Raw genomic sequence first — 8243 nt, 5'->3', positions numbered from 1 at the left:
AAGGGAAATCTTTGGGGTGTTGGAATTGTTCTGCATTTTGTTCATGTTGGCAGAAAGCTTTCTTTTAAAGTTCTTGTATTTTCAATCAATGACTTTGAAAAAATTCTGACAGTTTTATCACTCAATTTATGAATTAAGAGAACCATTTTTCAAGTCAATACACTGCCTCAGAAAACCGTACCTTCATTAACAAAGAACTTGCTTTCATGTTGATAGCACAAAAATTTTAGTGATCTATTACAAAAGTCTCCCTTTTGAATTCCACTGCAACTTTTCATAGTGATCACTAAATCTACTGTGTCATTTTATCAACATGTTGCGACTCTGCCTTTTGTGGATAATGCAAATGTTGTGCTCTATCAACCTGTCAATGCATTTGGCTTTTAGAGCTATTACTCAAAGAGATTCATTCCATGTTATCTTGAGGTGCAGTGCTTATAAAAGGTTATCAGTGGGGAAAAAAAAAATTCCCCTAAAGCCTTAACACCTATCTCTTACAATAAAGTAGCTATCAAAAGAGTAGAGTAAAAGAAAGGGTGATAGTTGATAAATAACAAAATGTGAAATGTAGAACTTTTTAAGACTATTAAAACACATACACATAATCTGAGTGGGTATGTATAGTGTATTATCTCTCAATACAGATGAAGATAAATGCAGGACACTGCATAGAACACGGACTTATTCTCTACAGATATTAAGAAATTTAAGACTTCCTGATCTTGTATTTGAGTATGTATTACGATTTTTAATAATTAATAAAATACAATGAAGCATTTCTTAGTGTTAAAGGTAGTGCAACCGCTTTAATAAGGAGAGAAATAAATCTTGTTAAACAAAATTACCTAAAACATATTATATAAATACCCAGTACACTACTGAAAACAGGGATTCTTGGCTGTAGTCATTAGTTGGGGTCACTCCAATATATATATCTATGACATCAAACCCACTTTCCTGGAGAAAGATAGACATTTTATCAAACAGGTACTTTCACATGAAAAAGAAAATAAATTTCAGCCAACTTGCTATTAGTCTACTGGCTGTCTGGAGCATTGTGGTGACAAGAAATCTAAAGTCAAGTTTGGGTTTAATATGAAAGAGCAAGATTTTTTAGATAAGGTTTATTTATTTATTCTGGAGAGAGAGAGAGCACACGCACAGGCTTGCAAACAGGGAGAGAGGCAGAGGGAGAGGGATGAAAAGAATCCTCAAGCAGACTCCCTGCTGAGTGTGGAGCCCCATGTGGGGCTCTATCTCACTACTCTGAGGTCATAACCTGAGCCAAAATCAAGAGCTGGATGCTTAACCCACCGAGCCAACCAGACACCCCAAGCAAGACTTTTTAAAAGTTTTTATTTTAATTCCAGTTAGTTAACATACAATGTTACATTAGTTTCAGGTATACAACAGAGTGATTCAACATTTCCATACATCAGCCAGTACTCATCACAACAAGAGGCCTCCTCAATCCCCCATCACCTATTTCCCCCCCCCCCCCATCTCCCCTCTGGTAACCATGTTTGTTCTCTATAGTTAAGAACCTGTTTCTTGGTTTATCTCCTTCTCTCTCTGTTTAATTCCCTTTGCCCATTTGTTTTGTTTCTTAAATTCCACATATGAGTGAAATCATGGGGTATTTGTCTTTCTCTGACTGACTTGTTCCACTTAGCATGACACTCGAAAGAGCAAGATTCTTGATTAGCAATGTCTGCACGTCCTCAGCAGGTGAAGTGAAGGTTCATAGACTGTGTATTTGCCAGTCCTGGACTAACTTTTAAATGATAAAGAGATTCAGATACAATTTTCTAATTCTTCCTCTTGGGAACTGATGAAAATCCTCAAGGGAATTATCTTCAGTCTAAGTTTCTTTTCTTTTAGGTTCTCTTTATCTTTCTTTTTAAAAAGGTATTTTAACTCCTGTCATAATTTCCCTATGTAGGTTTGTGCTGGAATAAAATGTTCTTGCAAAAAATACCTTAGTACTTCTCGCAGACAATTTTTGGTCTTAGGCTCCATATTTGCTTTTTCATACAATAAATTGTTTTTCCTCATATTTTTGTTTTCCTGGTATCTGATCTCCTTTCCTATGTTCTGTGAATTCTCTGTGCTGCATGTGCCAGTCTTGGTCTTGGTGGTGGTAGGCAGAGCTTGCTTCCCATTTTAGAAGGCTAGTGGCTAGACGCTCATTATCCCAGATTCTTGTAGCATGGGCATGCATAACTGACTTAGTTCAACTAATCAAACTGTAGGCATTTAAACGGGACTCAGAGTGACCAGTAGAGGCAGAGAGCAAGGGGTTTGTGACAGTGAAAAGATGAGAAGCACCCATCCATTTCCAAGAGCTGCTATGACAGTAGTTGCAGTGACAGTGTCCAGTGTCTGGCACTGGGCTTTGGGGCAGTGGCGTCTGTGGTCCATGCTCCAGCATCCGGTACCCAGCGGGGATGGCATGGTGCTCTGTGATACAGTTCTGGCAGGAGTTCTTGCTTGCTACTGCCTAGCTTTCTTCGCTTCTGCACATTTTGCAAGCCTATATCCCCAATCTTACCAGAAATTCTGCAGAAAATCCAATATACTTTAATGTGTACTTTTTCCTCCTTAGATGAGAATTGGCTTCTCATGTTTACAGCTAAGATCACTTTATAACAGATTTGTGAAAAGAACTGGTGATAAAACTGGGTGAGTTTTGCCTCTTTTCACTTGGCTTTGTAGATGCTTTGTTACTTGGTGAACCTCAGGGAGTGTTTTTTTGTCTCTCTGTTGAAATTTACTCCTCTCTGTAACCTCTCTGTATGTATCATATACTTGGTTTCTGCCATCCTGAAGCAATAGGACTGATAAATTTTGGACCTGTTGGCAAGAAGGGTTACTACTTTAAAAGTTTGAGCTTAAAGAAGAAAATTGATCTTTGGAAATATGGATACCATAACCTTTTTGGCATAGTTTCTAATGATGACAACAATATATTCCAAATTCAACCAATTCTCACATCTCCACTCTGACATTATCACCATCATTTCTCCAAGTGTGACTCAATAGCCATATAACTGGTCCACCATTCCTCTCCTGCCCATCTTACCCAACTCCCACATACACAGGCTATCTTCCAAGCAACTCTTCAGCATAATTTAGGGAAAAAATCCAGAATCTTCACATGGTTTACAAAGCTCTACATTATTTTGCTCATAGCTACCTCTCTGACTTCATTCCTTACTACTTCCCATCATGCCACCTGGCCCTTTTTGCCTGTCCTTTCCCAAGCCAACAATGCTCTGTCTCAGGGTATTTGCATTTGCTATTCTTTCTGACTTGAGGATTCCTTTCTTAGATACACACATAACTCATCCACTCATTTAATTTAGATTTCTATTCCAACACCATTGCCACAGAAAGGACTTTTCTCACCAACCTTTCTGAATGACTACACTTATCATTCCTTTATCCCTATCCTACTCTAGTTGCTCCTCACAATCTTTATTACAGTCTGATAATATAAAATTTTACTGATTTATTGATTTATTTAACTTCCCTCCTGGGAATGTGAACTTCATGAGGGAGGCAGAAACTTTAATATATATAATATATATATTCAAGTCTTAGATAACCAGTGCCTGGCCAAGTGCCTGACATATATTGTATTTAATGAAGGAATAAACCACAACAGTTCAGAGTTGGATGTCAAGTGAGTAACAAAAAGTGTTGTGTAGACTTTCAGCCTTTCTTTCCTACTGTTGCGATAAGTTGTTTTACTGGAGCCGGACTCAAACATAATTTTTTTTTTAAAGATTTTATTTATTTGTCAGAGAAAGAGAGAGAGAGAGAGCACAGGCAGACAGAATGACAGGCAGAGGCAGAGGGAGAAGCAGGCTCCCTGCTGAGCAAGGAGCCCGACGTAGAACTCGATCCCAGGATGCTGGGATCATGACCTGAGCCGAAGGCAGCTACTTAACCAACTGAGCCACCCAGGCGTCCCTCAAACATAGAATCTTGAGGAGAAACATAAGCCAACACATGAAAAACTCTAAAAGTTTTGTGCATTAGTGAATGAGTAGCTACATAATTAGTGACAAAAATACTTGATAAAATGGGATCGGGACGGAGACCAACCGTAAGAGGCTCTTAATCTCACAAAATAAACTGAGAGTTGCCGGTGTGGGGGGGGGGAGTATAGAGAGGGGGTATGGAGAGGGTGGTGGGGTTATGGTGGGGTTATGGGGTATGTGCTGTGATGAGTGCTGTAAATATGTAAGCCTGATGATTTGCAGACCTGTACCCCTGGGGCAAATAATACATTATATGTTCATAATTTTTTTTATTTTAAAAAATGACCAAATGATTAAATAGCTGAGCGATCAGCTATTAATTGGGCAATAAACTTTGAAACCTCACAAACATAAAGAAATGTCTTTGGTGGTCTCATTCTTAAATTCTAGTTTTTTCCAGAATTTTATGTTTTATATTTGTACTGCTGGCTTGATAAATTTTCTTGAGCTTTGAGTTAAATCAGAACAGCATGCACATTTTAAATTATCTTTAAAGCTATAGTTATTGTTTGGCTGGTATGGATGGCTTTTACAGAAATTCAGCTAAGCAATTCATTTGTCATCATATATCATGAGTGTTATTTATTTACTCCATTCCAAGAATGTGGCATTATCTAGTGCTTGGTTCATGTCAGTTAAATTCAGAGCACAGTGCTAGGAAATGTGGAGATTCTCCAAAGAAAATGACATATTTCCTGCTTTCAAAGAGTCTGTCAGTTCTAACATTAGTACAAATTGGGTCTCTTTCTGGGTATGACACTTGGTCCGTTTCCAGCTGAGTCAATCTTCCTCTTAGTTTCCCTCGCTGAAAAATAAAGCTAATAATATCACTGATGGAAAAAAAAATTGTGGAGAATATTGAGGTGATATTTGGAGTTTGAACTTGTTAGTAAGGTACAAGTTAGGTCAGTCCATTCTAGAATGTTTTGGTTGGTGAAGCAACAAATTAACAAAACAGAGTTTCTCCTACTGTCTATTAGAGTTGGAATCCCAACAATCCCAACAAAAACAACTAACCTAGTATTTTCAAACTTTAAAAAAATTGGAATCGTGTTTAAATGAAGTCTTAAGCTGAGGCATAAGCAAATAAAGTTGTTAAAAGTGGAACTATATACCTACCCATACACGGCTTAATTAGAACTTGACATCACTGAGACCCAGCTCCTAGGACTTTGTCACATGGATACGACAGAGTCTGACAGTTTTATGGTCACAGGCACTAATTCAGATGCAGTTTCCCCTTTGGCATCATTAGAGAGAGATTACCCATTTCCGGAACAGCAATATAAGTAGTCCCAGTACAGAAAGAGAAGAGCAGGATATTAACCGCTTTGGATATAAGAGCTTTAATCTTCATCTTGGCAATCTTCTCTAGATATTTTGAACTATAACCAGCCCTCCTTAACTCATGGTATCTCATCCTTGTATTTGTGATGTCTCTTGAAAAATTAGGAACCCGTCATACTTAAGACTTTCCTCAGGGATGATTAACTGTCAACCAGAAGTGCTTGCACATGTGAGCACATGCACACACAAACACACAAACACACACACATACAATCTAATCCCATTCAAGTTGTTCGTCACAATCCAAAATGGACTTGTTCGTATCTTTCTACCAAGAGAGTGTGGACAGAGACCCTGTAGATCTCATTCACCATCATCTCCTAAACATCTATCACAGTCTGCATTCATCCACGCATGCGTGTGTTTGTTTATTCGTCGTTCATCTAAGTACATTCATACTTTCTCTGTATCTGACACTCTCCTTACACAGAGAACACAGGTTCCTGCCTTCATGTATCTTACAGTCCTACTTAGAGTTGGTGCTCTATAAATATTTGTTCAATTAATGAAAACAGCTTTTTTGCTATCAAATAAAGAAGCAGTCACGACTAGGTTTTTTAAAAAAATATAAACTTTATTTTTTTAAGATTTATTTATTTATTTTGAGAGAGAGAGAGAGAGAGAGAGAAAATGTAGAATATGGGGAGGGGCAGAGGGAAAAAAAAAATCTCAAGCAGACTCCCTGTTGAGCACGGAGCCTGATAAGTGGCTCAGTCCCAAGACCATAAGATCATGTCCTGAATTATGACCAAAATCAGGAGTCACATGCTTCACCAACTGAGACACAAGGCAGGGGGAAAAATAACCTTTACTTTTGGAACAGATGTAGGTTCACAGCAAAACTGAGCAGAAAGCACAGAAAGTTCCAATGTACTTCCCGCTCTACCACCCCCACAGCTTCCCCCACTATGAACATCTGTGTATTACATTTGTTATAATTGATGAATATACAGTGACACATAATTGCCACCCCAAGTCCACAACTTACATTAGGGTTCACTCTAGCTGCTGTATATTCTATGCCTTTAGACAAATGTATAATCTCATGTATCTGCCATTTTAGTGTCATGTAGAATAGTTTTGCTGCTTGCAAAATCTGGCTAGACTTTTAAAACTTAATCTCAAAATTTTCTCCGCATCCTCGCCAACATCCGTCATTTCCTGACTTGTTAATTTCAGCGATTCTGACTGGTGTGAGGTGATATCTCATTGTGGTTTTGATTTGTATTTCCCTGATGTGAGGGTTGCTGGGGGTGGGGGGGTAGGGAGAGGTGGTTGGGTTATGGACATTAGGGAGGGTACGTATGCTGGTGAGTGCTGTGAAATGTGTAAGCCTATGATCCACAGACCTGTACCCATGGGACAACTAATACATTGTATGTTAATAGAAATAATTAAAAAAAACTTTTACCTCAAAAGTTACAGAAATTAGATTGAGTAGTATCTGCTTTCAGATTTTCTGGACTAAAGTCCTGGTTTGGATGACATTTGGTTTTTCTGATCACAAACATGTAAAAAATATGCCTTCTCATCCTCTCATAGCAAATTGCTGGAGAAGTCTTAAGAAATGAAGCAGTACATGGGATGAAAAAAAAAATCTCTGTCTTTATCATTACTAGGCATGAGCATCACTATGATAGTCTTTAACATTTTTTTCTTCTGGAAAAGAGCCTCAGTTGGCTGATTTTGTTTCCAGAACCCACAAAATCTAGAGGGGCTTCTTTGTAAATTAGAAATTATATCTAGAAGCACCTGGGTGGCTCAGTGGGTTAAGCCTCTGCCTCCAGCTCAGGTCATGGTCTTAGGGTCCTCAAATGGAGCCCTGCATCATGCTCCCTGCTCAGGGAGCCTGCTTCCCCTTCTCTCTCTGCCTGTCTCTCCGCCTACTTGTGATCTCTTTCTGTCAAATAAATCAAATCTTAAAAAAGAAAAAAGAAAAGAAATTATGTCTAGCATGAACACAGTCACAACAGTCATTAGGCCAAACAGACTTGCTTTCTGTACTTGACCCTCACAAGAGGGCTCTAGACTCAGAGCATAGCATCTCAGACCTCAGAAAGCAAGATCAATTGAGCACATTACCCCCTGACTGAGTGATTCCTGGACCACCAACACAATTTGAAAGCCATATTTCCAACACCTTCGTTTTATAAAAAATATTTTATTTATTTATTTGTCAGAGAGAGAGAGAGAGAGAGAGAGAAAGCACAAGCAGGCAGAGGCAGAAAGGGAAGTAGCCTCCCTGTTGAGCAGGAGCCCGATGTGGGACTGGATCCCAGGATCCTGGGATCATGGCCTGAGCCGGAAGCAGAGGCTTAACCCACTGAGCCACCCAGGCATCCCACAACCTCCTCATTTTTAAAGAAGCAAAAAGAGATCTACAGAGGCGAAGTTACCTACCTGCTTTAGGTCAGTTAGCTGCGTAGAGGCAAATATTATGCTAGAACAGCAGGATCTGGAAACATATGTTCCAAAATTATTTCCGATGCTGTGTACTAGTGATGTAATTTTGAAGAACTTTCATCAGTCAAAAACAACTAATCAGAAACCAAGATTTAATCAGTTTTCTATAGAGATAACATTCCTGATTCAGTAAAGTATTTTATAGCAAGATTAATCAAAATTTCCCATTGAGAAAATGGTTCTCTGAAAGCAGAAACACAATGCTTGTGAACCTGGAAATATTTTCTTGTCCTAGAAATTTTCGACACATCCATTGGTGACTCTGTCCCTTCCTTTCTGAATTCCATGTGTGGGGCGTGAGGAGACATTTGCAGGGCTATGGATTTCTTCAAACTCTACCATTTTGTTTAGTGTGAGTGGTGTGCATGTGAGAAACGTGATTCAATT

Source organism: Mustela nigripes, chromosome 14 (genome assembly GCF_022355385.1).
Source record: "Mustela nigripes isolate SB6536 chromosome 14, MUSNIG.SB6536, whole genome shotgun sequence".
In the NCBI taxonomy this organism is placed as follows: domain Eukaryota; kingdom Metazoa; phylum Chordata; class Mammalia; order Carnivora; family Mustelidae; genus Mustela; species Mustela nigripes.
This window is presented reverse-complemented; position numbering follows the sequence as displayed.